The sequence below is a fragment of the Thunnus albacares genome, chromosome 3, assembly GCF_914725855.1.
Source record: "Thunnus albacares chromosome 3, fThuAlb1.1, whole genome shotgun sequence".
NCBI classification, from domain to species: Eukaryota; Metazoa; Chordata; class Actinopteri; order Scombriformes; family Scombridae; genus Thunnus; species Thunnus albacares.
The window spans coordinates 27,768,702-27,785,855 of record NC_058108.1 but is presented as its reverse complement, the minus strand read 5'-3'; the positions used below and the strand labels follow the sequence as shown (position 1 = coordinate 27,785,855).

At 39.7% G+C, this 17,154-nt stretch overlaps 1 long non-coding RNA gene across 1 annotated transcript in view; it reads right to left on the bottom strand.

Moving 5' to 3' along the window:
* Positions 1-10,620: 10,620 nt before the first annotated feature.
* The window catches only part of LOC122972340, a 37,813-nt gene continuing 31,279 nt past the window's right edge, over positions 10,621-17,154 (bottom strand). The window contains exons 3-5 of the long non-coding RNA XR_006399730.1: positions 12,933-13,007; positions 11,824-11,968; positions 10,621-10,978 (exon numbers count right to left, since the gene is read on the bottom strand). This is a non-coding gene — a long non-coding RNA (uncharacterized LOC122972340). The remainder of the gene's footprint in view (positions 10,979-11,823; positions 11,969-12,932; positions 13,008-17,154) is intronic.

Sequence of the window (17,154 nt, the reverse complement as noted above, 5' to 3'; positions counted from 1 at the left end):
AGCGGTGACATGTTTAGAGGCAATGAGACTGCTCCTAAACTTTGGACGTCTGCCAGTTGCTATGATACCATCACCGTTTTCACAACCTACAAGCTTGCTCACACATAACTATAGTTTCTGTCTCTTTTTTTGTAACCATGATTTTTATTTATTTATTTTTTAAACAGCCTTCAATCCTACCTTCTGTGGTGCCCTTGAGTTAGAGCAAGGTATTTATGAAATGGAATATATTACCATGCTCTAAATACGATGAAGCCCCCGGTCACCTCTGACCTCCGTTTTGTCTTTCTTCAAACTGTTTCTGAATTGTTTCACATTCCCAAAGCTATTCCTCCGTCCCACATTTCTAATAAAGCAATCTCATTTACTTTCCTCCAGTCTCTGTCCTGTTCCAGCAGAGGCAGGTCATGGATATTGCAGTAATGTTATGTCAATGAATGTAAGCAGAATTTAACACGTTTAGCTGCGGGGGAAATATTCTCTAGAACTGACCCGAATCATAAATTGAAAGAGGGCTGGAAATGCATAAAGGAAAATGTTTGAAGAAACAAGTTGTCCACATTTTACCCTCTGGTGTATCAGGCTAGATTTTATTCGATAAAACCCTGTAAAAAATAATAGTTTTGAAGGAACTTTTTAAAATTCTGTTCACTTATTCACATAAAGATACAATATACACCATACAGCCAAATTGCTATGACAGGGAACAACAAACCCAGAGCTAGAAACTACAGAATGTCTAATATACTGCCTGGCTTTATTCTAATAATAAATTGGTTACTGATATTTTAGGGTGATTGAGTCATATGTGCTTGATCTTTTCGATGTAGTGAAATTCACATTTTCAGACCAATACCCTAAGTCTGTTTGGAAACTCATCTCTAGGCTTTTATACAGATAAAATACAAAAAATAAACAATGTCACAAAAATCTACCAAAAAAATCATTCTTAAGTGTAATTTTAGCAAATTTAATGAAGTGATGAAGATTTTGCATATTTCTTAAGAAGATGACAATTGTGAGATCTTATTAGCTCCCCTTTCAAAACCTTTGATTTAAACAATTATACAGTATATCATCTATTATCTAATATATCTATTGTGACCAAGAAAATGCACAATAACCTAAAAGTGACAAGATTGCAGAATAAATAAAACTGTTTGCAGCACTGCACAGTAAACAATATCTGATGACTCTTGAAGTATGTAGATTTGCTTTTGCAACCTTGTTCACCATTTTTACATATTATCGCAATTTTAGACAAGAATCCAACATAATACCGAGATATTATTCTTCGGAAACCTGCTCAATATACTGGCCATTGTGAATGTTTAAATTAAAAAGGGACATTATGCATAAAATCACAAGAGACAATCAAATCCTTTCCTGTGGTAAAATATATTACTCCAGGTTCACTTATTATCTTTTTATGATGCTTTCTGCCTGCAACATATTCTCTAAAGCTCCTGCAAAACCTAATAAGTGAACCTTGAGTTAAATTTTATCATAGACATGTGTTTCCAAGATCAAGAATGAACCTTCATACTCAAATAAAATCCTTGTTATCCCTTAGTTTTAACAAGAACCCACAACAGAATACACAAACAGCTGATGGTAAAATACATTCCTATAAATATCAGATTTAATAAAACAAAGTACTCTGGACACATACCTTCAAGCATTAATTCTGCATATCGTTATTGGGTTCATTTTGTAATGTGTCCAGTTCTCGTATTAGTCATTCGAGGCTATATATTTACCCCTCTGTCTCTCAGCATCTTTCCACTGACATTTGTCCACATACACGCATATGCGCGCACACACACACAGTGGGTTATTTGGTTCCAATACAGAGACTGACTGAGTGCTCACAGGTTCTAATTCTCAAGCCAATTTAGCTTCCAATTACCTGTGTATCCAGTACAATTACTACTGCATTTTCTACCCTCAATCCATCTATTGCTCTCTATCACCAAAGCATCCTGTTACTGCTTCTCACCCAGAGAGAGACACATATAATTACAAACACACACACACAGACAGACACAAACACGCGCAGGCACACACACACACACACACACACACACACATTTCTGCACACAATATTCATCCTGTAAGTTTACCTCAGATGGATATCTAACCTGACATGTGCATGGACATCTATCTCAGCGTATCTAGCTACATCTGCTTGACAAATCTTTCTCTCACTCTGTGCTCTTACCCACTCTGTCTATTTATCCAACACACACACACACACACACACACACACACACACACATACAGTACCCCTGCTCTCTCTATCTGTCCAACACACACACAAACACACACGCATTACCCCTGCTCTCTCTTCGACACACTCAGTGACCTCCACAGAGGGCTCCATGATAGGGCTGAACGATGACACCAATCTCTGTTATTCTCTCAGAGGCAAACATTGAGACTGTCCCCTGTCTCTTTAACACCTGTTTGACTAGGCTAATGACTTCTGTCCCAGCATCAACACAATTGTGCGTGAGCACACGCACTCACAAACACACGCACTCCCGTACAAGCGCATGCAGAGTTAATGAGCAGCTTCCTGCAGCTCGAGCTGTCATCGTGGTGGAGGGAGATAATGTCAATATTAACTGACTTGTCATAGCAGTGGAGTGCTGGGAGGATATACACAATGGGAAAAGTGGTTGCAGACAGAGAGAGACACAGTGATTTTAAAACATAACTGTAGGACATTGACTAACAGCATCAATTGCTTTTTCTTGTTGCTTTTAGAACTCTTGTTCCCATCAGCACAATGGCTGTTTTTCGTAAACTGCTCTTTCACCATCATGTAATTGCTGCAGGCTGCTGGATATAAATCAAGCTTCAACACAGTATGTGCACCACACCTAACCAGAGTGTATAGTCTTCATCAATATCATATACATCCTCTGGTGAGCAGAAAGATACAATGAGTTGAGGTTTTAGTTGCTGCTATAACATGATATCAAGACAATGTGAAACCTAAAGATGCTCATCTGTGTGTGTCCACTCGTGCGTGTGCAGCAGAATTATACTGTCTCTTTCCTGATCTCTCCGTCTAGCTTCTCTTGCTTTCTTTACATTTGTCAGAAAAATAATTACAGAGAAAGACACAACATTAAAAGCTAATAAACTGAATGAATAGGAGTTCACTTTCCTAATCAAACACACCAACAACAGCCCCACAAGATGGTTTTTAAGTCTTTATTTGTGTGTGCGCACACACAACTGTAGTTTTTTGTTTAGTTTCACTGTAGCCCAAGGTGATGCTGCATTCTTGCATTTCAGGCAGATGGAAACTTGATCCCTCAAAACCAGTGGCTCCACCTGTTATCCAAGCTATCTCCTGGGGCTAAAAGAGAGGGTGAGGGTGCACTGAGAAGAAAGGGCGGGAATGGGGGTGAGCTGAGGGTAGCAGGAAGCCTTTCATGTGAAAGAAGGCAGCGAGTAAGGAAATGAAGAGGGAATTGTAAGGAGTTAGGTCACACCTGTATTTGGGGAGAAAGGGAGGATTGCAATGGAGAGGGGTCTCTTTTTAGTGAGTCAAGCAGATAGATGGGGGTGTGAAAATCATAGTCTAAGCTTTCAGTGCTCTTTTATGGAAGGAGAATGAAGAAAAGTAAGTGAGAAAGCAGAGAGAGTGAGGCTATTGAAGTAAGAAAAGGGAAACTATAACCAATGATTTCAGGGTAATTGTGTGGACTGGGCAGAAAGGGAGAAATACAAAACGAAAGGCTCACACTGTGAGCTGGTGCCTGAGTCTGTGGGTCTATGATATTTTTGTTTGTTTTACTTTCTTTGTGTATGTGTGTGCTTGATCTCTCAGCCTCTGCTGTGTGTCATCCCTGTAGCAACAAAGCGGACAGTTAATCTGGAACTCCGCCTCATCTCATGCAGGCCAGCTCTTCAGGTGTCCTGCCTGACTGCAGGACTTCGCAGCTGGTCTCAGAGAGCTGCAGTGCGGACTTCTGGGATCACTGATCTGAAGCATTTCCCAGTGCACCTGTAATCACATACAATTATCCAGCACCACACTGTGGAGGAGGAGGAGACAGAGTGGACACATGGTTCACTCATAAACACCACATAAAAGGAAAAAAAACACAAGAGACACAAAGAACACAAACTCAAACTGCTCAAATGTAAAAGCAGATATCGCACAAACATAAACAACCACTTCATTAGTATTGGTGTGTTTGTGTTTCATACTGTAGGCCTGTAAGAGCATGTGTTTCTACACAAACTTGCACAAGGGGATGCCCGAAGGCGTTCCCAGCCCTTCCAGTGTACAGGGTGTGGATGGTGTTACAGAGATCTCACAGAAAAGTGATGCCATGCCCTGAGGGAAACACACCATGAGCTTTAATTTTCCTCTATTCCATCCAGCAATCTTTCTTCCTCTCTCCCTTGCTGCCCTTTACCCATTCTAGTCCAAACTCACTTCTCTTCTTACTTTTAACCAATCCCATCTTTCCACCATATATACATTTTTCTCTTCTCTGTGGGGATGACAAATTTAAAAACCTTTCATTTTCACCTTCTCTTCTTTTTCTCACTCCTGCCTTCCTTTACTGATACATGATACACTGATTTAGATAATTAATACATTCCGATCTCTATTAAACAAAATAACAGTATAATCATAAAAGCAGCATAACATATGGTGCACAGACATGCACTCACTTAATGAAAATGATGTGAGGTGTAAAAACAGGTAGGCAAGCGTTCCATTAGTGATTTTAAAATACCCAAGGTGACTTAATTGTCTCTGTAGGGTGTTTTGTTTGCAGAGAAATACACATCAAAAACTCCTCAGAATAGAAACATAATTCAGTACCACAAAGACACATTTCTAAGTGTAGCACATAATGACTGAAGAAGGCCAAAATGTCTTCTGGGTCAGGAATGAAGTCTTCCTCTAGCTCATTATTGATGAGGAGAAATCAGTAAACCATTTTAGAAGGTCGAATAAACACAGTCTGATTGTTTTTGTTTCACAAAAAAGATTCCAAATTCAGAACAGAGATAACTGGGATTAGACAGAACTTACTCAGCGCTCCTGACCTTTAATGGCTGATCCAGGCCCATCAGTTTTACAGCTATTAATTTGCTGAGTGTTAATTACTGTGCAGGGCATGCTTTCATTAGACCCAAACAATATATTGGTTCATTTTTGTTTGACTTTGTCACATACTGGCTCAGGAATGTGACAAGAAGGGAATCCACACAAGAGTTTGCTTAAAACTAAAGCTAGCACAAAACAATAAGTGTTTAGAACAAAGTGTTAATATGTCAATATGTCAATATGTCACCACGCAAACTAGGTCTACAGTTGACTATGTATCTAATAATTTAACAATTTAACTGTGCTTGGGACAAATGATTTCTTGTAGACATTTTTGGTGGCTTGTGGCAGTTTAAAGCACCTTCCTGGGGGAAGCAATTCAAAATGTGGGCACAATGGATGGAAGGGATCATTTGTTATGTCAAGAGCTTTCTTTTTGGTATTCAATACACACTACAAGTTGTAGGACCATGGGGGTATATTGGGATTGGCCCTTAGTTGCACTGTGGTTTCCCTATGATTTTACTGGCCGTATTAACCACTCTTGATAGTTTCCCTTTACATTTGACATCCAAGTGTCCGTAAAACGTGACCATGTTAAAAGGCAAGATGCTTATCACCACATTCCTGTACACCATTTCAAGAATATTTTGGCTCACCCCAAAGTCATTAAGCTTCTGGAGCAGGTATAACCTCCACATAGCTTTTTAAAAAACGTATCTGTATTGTCTATACAATTTAGGTGGCTATCGATATAAGTTCCTAAGTTTTCAAACAACTAGCCTTTTCAACAGGGTGTCCTATGATTGTTAGGGGTTGAAATGTAGTGTTTACTGGACATGACGATTTCTTTGGTTTTTATTAATGTTTATCTCAAGAGCTCTTGATTGACACCAGTTCTAGAGGGACATGATTAAAATACAGACTTTCTCTTGCAGTGTCCCCTTCACTTAGGAGGCTGGCGAGAGCCTATTTAAGTAAGCTCAAATCTGAGTCTTGGGTTCTGAACTCATTGGTGTACACCAAAAACAATAGAGGTGATTGAATGGTACTGTGGGGCGCGCCTGTATTTAAAATGGTCAGCTCTCACAAGTTGCCATTAGAAGACACTCTTTGTGGACGGTCAGACAGAAAATCTCTGATCCACAAAATTAGATCACCATTGACCCCCTTGAAACTAGAACTCTGAAACTCTCCAGGTTTAAAGGACTTTTGTCTCCCCCTTCTGGCAGTGAGAGTAATTACAAAGACATTGTAGACACATGTGTGTGTCATAGGCTCCACTGTAGCCTACTCCGTCGCTATTGTTGTGGCTGTAAAACGGTGGATAAATAGTTATGAGCATCACACGACAACCATGAAAAGACTTATTTCACTGTCAGAATTTAATCCATTCTGTTGGATTTGGAAAGTCTAGAAGAGCCGCACGATTAAATTATTTTATACCCATTCAAGTTAGCAGAGCGCTAACAGGAAGTTAGCTGCTCAACTGGCAGAAGTCCCTAGTGCACATAGAGCATGATCAGTATACATTCTTGCGGCCAGCGCAGGAATGTCAACCCAACACCATATTAAAATCTCTGGTATACGGTGAAATACAGAGAGATTTACCCGGCAGTGATGGGCTTAATCAGCATTGTGTGAATTTGTTTGGCAAGGGCCTGAGTGTAACGGACGTTCATTTACATGTTAAAGTTTCACACTACAGGTTTAAGTTTTGCAATTAATCAATATCTGAATGCTAACAGAAGTTGATCTTGTCTAGAAAGGATATTCGAATGAGTGATGCAGCTAGAAAACATTATTATTACTAAACTTTATCACTAAAATAAGGTTTTACTAAGTAGACTGTAATCTCGAAAAGCATTTCTGTTTGCACTTGTAGCTCAGATAAAAAGGAGACAAAAAGCACATACTTCTTTAGGAAAGAAAACATACTTTTCCAACACAAAAAAGTTCCTGATGATGAACAATGATATCCCATTAAAACCATTTCATTCATATAAAAACTACATCTACTAACATCTGTGATCAACTCCAGAAAGTGTCAGAGGAATAGAGAATATACAGTCTAGTTGTTATGCACTCAATGGAATAGTTTAACATTTTGGGACTCTCACTTTCACGCTTTCTGGCAGTGAGTTAGATGAGAGAATTGATACCACTCTCATGTCTGTGCGGTAAAGATTGGAGAAAGAGGTTGTTTAATCCGTACAAAAACTGTAATATAAAAACAATTCACCATTCTACTGGTGGTTTTATGACGAACTAATTCTTGTCTCTGAGGAATTGCTGGACGACCAGAAAGTTACTGGTCCCAGCCAAGAAATAGTTCAGTACATAACCTCCTTTAAAACTATGAATTGTCATTTTTAAACCTAGATTCCTGCACAGATTAAAGAAACAAGACATAACCTGTTAATTAATGAGCTTTAAAGGTGCTGGTAGGTGGATTTTGTTACCACTGGACAGAGCCTCACTAATTGATTCCCCTTGTTTCCAGTCCGTGTGCTAAATTAAGCGACAGACCAGGGTGGTTGAATATTGTGAGCTGCTCACTGCAGCCTCACAATGTTACGTAAACACAGGGTGAAGTCACATATCCTTTACTTGCCTCCAGGGTCAGTGGCTCTTAATCCTGAGCCCCGTTACATTAATCATCTAAACATACCTTCCATAACTTCCCCCAGGCACTTTCTAATATGTACAGTAGCACCATACATCAGGCTCAGATGCAAGGCATCTTCTTGGGGGCGAAGAGTATTCCTTAAGCTGGCCTAATGACCGGTAATAATAAATTCAAAATGACAGTCAGTGAGTAATAATGAAGAAGAGGCTAAATCTAAATCTAAATCCTCTGAATATTATTTATTTTCATAACATTTGTTCTATATAATATTTACTATTACTATTCATATTTCTATACTATTCTATACTGCTTATAACTGACCAATAGTGTATTCATGTTTATTCATTATTTATACCACACCTATACTATTGTCTATATTGGTTATAGCCTCTATATTGTATTCATATTTAAACTATATATACTATAGTGTGTATAATGTGTAGTGTATTCTTATCATACCTCGAGGTGTTTACTCTGCATTTCCTCGTGTTCATACTTTCATTTTGTTGGGCATCTGTGGCTCAGGAGGTAGAACACGTCGTCCACTAATCAGAAGAACGGTAGTTTGAATCCCAGCTCCTCCAGTCTGTATGTTGAAGTGTCCTTGGGCAAGATACTGAATCCTGGATTGCTCCTGATGCAATGGATTGCACCACCGATTTGTGAGTGTGTGTGTGTGTGTGCATTACATTAGATGAGCAGATTGGCACCTTGCATGGCAGCCTCTGCCATCAATGTATGAATATGAGTGAATGTTGAAATGTATTGCAAAGCACTATGAGTGGTTGGAAGACTAGAAAGACAATATATAAATGCAGCCCATTTACAATTTCATACTGTGTATATTTCAGCACATTCATACCTACCCTTACTGTTTATTCTGTTTATATATTATACATATGTGCAATACACTGCACTGTACTTTACTGCCTCTTTTGCACTTCTGGTTAGATGCTAAACTGTATTTTGTTGTCTCAGTACTTGTACTCTGTGAAATGACAAAGTTGAATCTAATCTAATCTAATCTAATCTAATCTAATCTAATCTAATCTAATCTAATCTAATCTAATCTAATATAAATGAGTGTGCTTCCATACAATTGGGAGGCATCTTACTGGCATGGTTTGTGTCCACTTGTGCCCTTGAAGGGAAGGGTCACTTCGTTTTCCTGAGGTCCACGAATAAGGAAACATTTCTCTCCAACATCATCACCAAAAAACCAAATAAGGGAAAATCCTTTCGAACAATTGTGTTCATTCCTCCAGTATAGCTCCAGAGACTAAGCAGATCTGGCTTCATCTTATGACAGGTTTTCCTTGAGGAAATGTCATCCATTTGTAAATGTGCTTCTAAAGTCTACATTTATGTTGATTTTCTTCCTCCCTTCTAAAGTTTAGAGATCCATAGATCTAACTTCATCTCTCCTGATTCTGATACCTGAACAGGGTATCTGCTGATACAGAGTACCAATCTGATACCAGTCCAGTGCTCTCTTTTTTCCAAGCTTTAATCTGTGTACTTCACTGTGTAGAAATCCTTGAAATCATTGAGGTAACATGAGGTCAAGTATTGGTGTTGCACCAGAAACTGGACTAAACAGTCATATTATGGCCAACACCCAATTCTCTTAATTAAAGTCAGTATTGGAGCTGATACCAATCCAACGAATCCAATCAGTGCATCAGGTTTTACAAGAGGAACTGTTAAATCTGAGCTGTCAAGTCAGTACTTGAGACCTTGTTTAGAAGGGTATGACCAGGTTGATCTGGTTTGGGGAGTCGTCTGGTAAGCTAAGCCTATAGATGATTTATTTATTTGCTTATTGAAGTCATGTATGCAATCAATTAACTAACAGCTTCATTTTCAAGGTGTTCAAACAGCTTCAGTCAAGTCACGGTGTGTTCTGATTGGCATCTTTTGAGATCTTTATCTCCTCTGTTTGTATGCATACTTTTGTTTTGGATTTGTGCCTTCAGTTACACAACAGATCAGTGAGGACACAGCAATCCACAAGGAGACATGTTGAGAAATAATAGGTTTAAAAGTTTATCTCAAGCTAACATGAGGCTTCAGCAGTCTGAGTTAGTCATATCAAGTTGATATCTGCCACATTTACAGCCTTTTTAGCATGAAATTCCCTCTTTGTGTTTCCTCGGACAGTGTTTCCCTGTTGAGCTGCAGTGGAAGTAAAGTAACAAAACAAGGGACTTTGGTACTAAAAAGACTGTAATGTTAAAAGATATCTACTTGATTTGACTAATTTGGATGACTGAAGCTTCATATTAGCTTCAGATAAACTTTTAAATACATGTTTGCACAGAAGGATGCTTGTAGATTTTGGCCCCAAACTTCATCATGCACTTACAGTGTGTAAGTGCATGATGAAGTGATCATCTAATAGCCAGTATGAACAGGAGGAATGATTAGAGCAAGAAAAACCTGTTTCAATAGTCATTTGGGCTCCTGACTGTTGTTTTAAGTCAGACTTCAGAGACTGTGAGCCTCTCCTGTAATGCTAAATTCCATTTTTTTTGTGTGTAAACATCGTTGAGCTCCTAAACTGCCACACATGCGCAGATTTAACTGAAATGTGAGCTGGATGTGTACAAGAATAACAACAATTACGTAATTTGTGCCACAGTCAAAACATGGATGACATGGCTGTTTTAGCATTCGGTTACGATAAGTTCCTTCCAGTTTGGCTTGAATAGAAGCATCTCCAAAAACAAATTTGAAACTTCCTCATCTCTCCATTGTTGCTCTTCTTCATGTTTATTTTTACCACGCTGTGAGGTGCCGACACTGAATATAGAAAAAGTACAGGTGTTAATAACATTAATGATGGCTCTATTCTATACAAGTGTCCCAGTAAGCCATGGCAGTGTGACAGTGAGCCAGCATGCACAATACCAAGACCCTGAAACCAAAGCAGCAAAATGAAATTCAGTCATCAGTAATTTCATTATTTACACCTGTTCTTTCCTGCCGTGACAGGTAAAATGTGAAATAGCGCAATAATGTAAAGGAACAGCATTTATAAAGCCTGTAAGGATTCTGCTGAGAGGAAATGAACATGTTGAATTTTAAGCAATCACTGAACCACCCTGCTGGTCCTACAGTATAGTTCCACATTACTCCTTGTCTCCTCTTCTACCAACAACGACATCCCAAGTGTAAATGAGTCCCTGATTAGACAACTAGGGTGAAAACCAGCAGGACATCTGTGGCTTGACGTTTGAAGATTATTCTGTAACCTGTAAGAGATTCTGTAAGAGAGAGATGGAAAATGTAAAAGCATGTGTAAGGATGGTAAAAGGGACAGAATGATGTATAGAGATAAAGTGTTTTCAATTGAATTGATTCTCAACCAGTGCAGCTGAGACCACTCGCACACATACACACTCGCACACACAAACACACACAAAGGCTTGTACACATCATACTCTGCAGCTGCACATTAAACCTAAATGCTTGTAAAAACCAAAAACAATCAAATCTCCTCCTGGGTGAGAGGGCAGGTGTTCAGCTGCCAGCTAATTTGGATGTGTGTACACAAGTCTGTGTGTTTGTGTGTTTGTGTGTGCGTGTGTGTGTAATAAAGTGGGAGGTTGCGTGGGAAAAACACTTCAGCCGTCAGCCACCCTTCCCACGCACAGTGATCTTTCAGGGTCAGGTCATCCACTGAACATGGGCTCTGATTGGTTCCTGTGACCTGGCTGTGAGGTGGCAATCTGCCACACACATGCACACAAACACACACACACACTCACACACACACACACACACACACACACACACACACACACACACACACACACACAAACTTGGTTTTGTCATTTATGAGAACGTTTATGGAGATATTAATCCCCTGGAGGCTGGTGGTCGCTTTCGTCACTTTCTGCAATGTGAGGGATGTTGTTGTCTGAAAATTATGATTAATACAGATGCCCGCAACACACACACGCGCGCGCACACGCACACACACACATACACGCACACCCCACATTTCTGGGGTAGTAGTTCTATTCTACTGAGATGGATAGAGGATTGGCCAGCCTGTGGGGGGCAGTGTGGCTCTGTGGTCCAATGGGACAAATGAAGATATACTAACCTTGTAACTTTCACCCTTTTTCTTTCACTTTTCACACACTGTCTCTTGCTGTGCCTCATATATATGCACATCTCTAGACGAGGGCCCGTGTGTCACTCTCATCTTCTCATTCCCTTTGTTGTCGCTGCTTTCAAGGTGTTCTTATCTCCAAGTACAGCAAAAGAGGATAAATCCTAAATATAATTCATTGTGCATTCAAGGGCTTTTGATCAAAAATCAAAATGATAAAGGTTGTGTTCTTGTGCATAGATGAGTCGCACTTCAACGACAGAATAAATCACATGTGAAGTGAATAAGAACAGTGCAATATGAAAGAAGAAAATACATCTCCTGAACAATCTGCTGTTGTTTCCATGCTCTCTCTCTACATGTGATGTATTGGCAGCTTGGATGGAACAGAAAATTGTTGCCTCTCCTTGTTGAACTGTATTGTTCACTTTGTTGGGTCTTCAACATGCTCTCAATGGCTGATTTTGTCTGGCAACTGCAGTGAAAGCAGCATGTGTGTGTGTGTGTGTGTGTTTCAGCAGAGAGGGTAGACACGTCGAGGGCAGAAATAGGAGATGTGGGGGGTGACATGGTGCTGTGATGTGCATCTGTGACAGATGTGCATGTAGGAAGCATGTCAGGGGTGTACATGCACCAGTGACCAGCTCAGCCAGGTGCATGCATGCCCGTGTGTGTGGGTGTGTGTGTGTGTGTGTGTGTGTGTGTGGCAATGTAACCCTCAAGTCATGCCTTCATGCATGACAGTAAAGAAAGAGCATTTATTTCTCTCTCTCTGTCTGTCTTTCTCTCTCTCTCTCTCTCTCTCTCACACACACACACACTCACACATATATCTGGTTAAAGTAATAGTTCAACATTTTAGGAAATACAGTGTCAGGCGGAGAGCTGAGAGATGAGAAGATCAATACCACTCTCATGTCTGTACAGTATATGAAGCCACTGCGTGCAGTGTTTAACAATCTGATTAGATACTGTATTTTGTCTTATATGATGCAGTGAAATCTCAGCCAAAGATAACCTTTTATTACAAAGGTTATCAGTTGTTAAACCTTAATCAGTTGTATTTGCCATAGCAATGATACATTAATTTACCATCATACTTGCTTGTTGCTTCTCTAAATCACTGGTTACCAGCCGTGGGGGTAGGGGCGTCCTCCAGGGGTCACAAGAAAAATCTGAAGGGTTGAGAGATGAGAAAGAGGAAACAAGACTAAGAATCTAGATCCAGCTAACTGCTATAGGTGGTGCTTTATGATACATGCTAACATAAGCATGCTAATATATTCACAATGACAATGTTATATTTACCAGTTTCACCATCTTACTCTGGTCTGTAAGCATTTACTACATGTACAAAATACAGCAGAGGTTGATGGGAATGTCATCAGATATTTGGTCATAAACCAAAGCATTGGTTCCTCTACTGGAATTCAAATCACTGCTGCATAATCCGTCCGTCTTCTCAACTGGTTGCTGATGTTTTTAGGGATATTTTAGAACCTAAATGTGTTAGTCTCATTGAGTCGTGGTTTCAGATGTTTCTAATGTACTCGTTGTTGTTGCCTATCTTGGCCAGGACACTCTTGAAAAAAGATTTTAAAAAAACAAAAACAACAGGATTGTGCTGCTGTAGATCAAAAGTCAGAGGATCACCAAAATCATTAGAACTGATCCTCCAGGGACCTTGAAGATCTCAAGTTTCACAACAGTCCATTCAGTAGTTGCCATGATGTCTCCCTCTCCATAAACATCAACCTCATGGTGGCGCTGGAGGAAAAGTCAGGGAATCACCAAAGTCAGTAGGATTCATCCTCTGGGGACCATGAAGGTCTACTGTATACAACATTTCACGGCTATACACCCAATAGTTGTTGAGATGTTTCAGTCTGGACCAAACTAACTGACATTGCCATATACTGTACTTCTGCTATATAATGTATTCTTTCAGGCTTTTCTCTTCTCGTCTTTTTCTTGATTGACATTTCTCACAACTTTGTGACAAGGGTTTGCATCTAGACGCTTAAATTTTCTGTCATAACATAAAAAATTTGTAATCAGTGTTCTACAGTGTAATATACATCGATAGCCCATATTTAACAGCATTTCATCTCTCCTTTTCTCTTTTTCTCATTTTTTTCCACTGAAAAATATGAAAACCACTCGTGATAATGTGATACCTCGTGTATCTCTTAATCAAGACGTCTTTGTCATGAGGCTTCACAGTAATTACAATTACAATTTCATTTAGAAGATGCTTTTATCCAAAGCAACATACATCTGAGAGTTAATACAACACAAGCAAGGAGAGAATAATGTGAGTAAATGCCATAAAGCTAAGTTTGAGTCTGATAAGATGTAGGTGCCTACAGGAGAAGCAGAATTGTTTTGTTTTTCTTTCAGTCCATCAGGTGCGGAGGTGTTCGCGAAAGAGCTGGTTCTGTGGATCTAATGGATTTTGGTAACTCGTTCCACCAAGAGTCTGTCTAGTGACTTAGTGACTTAAGGCCCAGTTGTGGTGGTACCAGGCACCTTTAACTAACTTATCTAACTGTAAGAAAATATCACTTATGTTTTTACTGGAGTGTGCGCACACACACATGCACAGTCTGTATCTTTGTTTTTTCCATTTAGCTATTAAGATTATCTTCTGTTTGAAGTAAGGAAAAGCTTTTGTGTTTCACTGTCTTTGTGTGTGTGTGTGTGTGTGTGTGTGTGTGTGTGTGTGTGTGTGTGTGTGTGTGTGTGTGTTCAGTTTCTTGTATGTGTGAAATGAACTTCTTGCCTCCAGGGAGAAGTAGCCTGCTGACAGAGATTAGTTTACATCATCCCCTTTTTCAATCTTCTCTCTGTTTCTGTAACATTGTACTCTGTTGTAACATGCACACAGATGCACACACACATGCACACAGAAACACACACACTAACACACACACCCAGACACTGATAAATACACAGAGTAGAGACAGGGCGAGACAGATAGAGCTGGATTTAGTATACATTTTTCCATTCATATTTTTGTGTCATCTCATGCTCTTGTTAGAGCGTAAAAAGATGAAATCCTCCAGTTAAGGATTTTGGGTCTCTGAAGGAGAAAATCTGCCGGAGGAGTAAATCACGACTGGAAGGATAGAGCGAGAGAGAGATAAGTGAGAGCGAGATGAGTGAAAGAGAAGAAAGGTTGTTAGGGAGACAGAGAGATTGCAAATGAGACAAACAAGAGAAATCCTGCTACCTTTCTTTAATTATACCTTTGTGTCAATGTAGATACACAATAATGCATGTGTGTGTCAGTGTGCAGGCTGCTATTTGTGGAACATTTTTGATTTGGATACAATTTAGAGATGGTTAATTTCAAATGTGAATGTCACTGTGTGTGCATGTGTGGGCAGTGCAAATAACAACACTAAGTCCTGTTTTAACCTCACAGTCTGAGTGTGTGTGTTCTGTATGTGTGCATATGTCACGTGAGCAACCTGTTTTTTCACCCTTGCTGGAGGCACCATGTCATTCCTTGTGTATGGATTACTGCTGAAACATTAACAAGTTTGGCTAAAAGAAAAAAAAAAAAAACACAGAGCACATGGAGTCCCCCTCTGATTTGTAGAGCAGCTGTCAAGAGTCATTGATCTCTGATTAGCTGATTCATCACCGAATACCAATCCACTGCCTCACAGCTCTTAGCTACAAAACCGCAGAGCTGCATTGCAAGGACATTTTTATACCAAGTCCAACAGTTTCACACAAAAAACCCATGAATACATGTTATTTTGAAAAAAATAAAAACACCCATTTGTATGAAATTTTGCACACAGAGTTGGTGCTTGAATTGGAACCAACCCTTGTTGGTGTCGCCCTTATAGCCAAGACTGTACACACCCAACCTGTAATTTAGAAGATGTCAGAAAATAGTGAAAAATGTCATGTCAGATATTCCGTTTTCTATCATAGAAGACTAAAGAAAACAGAAAATATTCACATTGGAGAACTGTTTAAACTGTGCGAAACTTTTGTGCAGTGGAGGTCAAAATACAAACAAGAGCTAAATTATATAATTTTTGAAATTCATCCAAAATTTTTTGTCTAGATGTGAGATTGTTCAGAAGTGAGGACACCTTGTATCCTCTGCAGAGATACTCTTTAATGATCAGAGTGACAAGATAATCAATCGCAAAGTCCACTACACCACGAACACACACACACACACACACACAAACACGAACACACACACACATGCGCACACACACATGCACGCACACACACAAACACACACACAAACACACACACACACAGACACACAGACCTTGATCATCCCCAGACTATCGCTGTCCCTAACCTGCTCCACTAAAAAGCCAGGACTTACCAGCTGGCGTCATAAGGTATGTCATAATGTCTTTGAACAAAAGTGGAATGAGCATATGTGTGTGTGTGTGTGTGTGTGTGTGTGTCTTTCACAGCAACAGGATGGTAATGGAACAGAGGTGACTTTATTCCATCTCTCCCTGCTGATCAAAGGCTCTTTCACTTCTCTTCCTCTTTTAATCCCCAATCCAGTTCTTCCTGCATGTCTGTTTTCTGTCCTGTCCTCCATGTTTTTTCCTTCTTGCTGTCATTCCACATCTCTTTCACCTAAAGCAACTGAATGTATACATATTTATTATCTCTCTACAGAACCACAAAAGAGCTGTTGTATGTGTCTTTGTGACTGCATCCTGACTGTGAAAATATATTTCTGAGAGTGACATTTACTGATAATTATGCCTTGAATCAAAAGTCAAACAACATTTTTCCCTTTGCCTTTATAGTGTAGCCTTCCCACACACTTGTCATGTGTTAGTATGCTGTGGCTTACTTTATAACACCAACTGGTAATATCCTTCCTTTGCATTTGAGGTGGATTGGTGAGGTGTCTGCTTTAATATCAAATCCAGAGTGTTTCTACAATCACAAAAAACTGACTGTGTGACTCTTGCTGGGGTGCTGAGAGGCCTGAGAGGTATAACGTGTGGTGGCTCAGGAATGATGCTGGTGATAGCAACATGCTGGCTATTTTGACATGGTGTTAGTTGGTTGAACCTGGTTAGCATGCAGCTAAACCTGCAATGGAGATCTGTGTTGAAAAAAATCCACGTGCAACATTTCTTGGAAACACAGAATGATGTTAGCAAAGCAAAACAGTCCATCAGAACATCTGTCCAGTGATATCCAGTCAGATGAATAAACATGTCCTGAGGCTTTATCCATGTGCGTTTGAAGCAGGTGGGCTCCTCTGTCACGCAGCGGTGACATGAACACTCCTACTGCAGCTGTGTGAGTTGTAATATT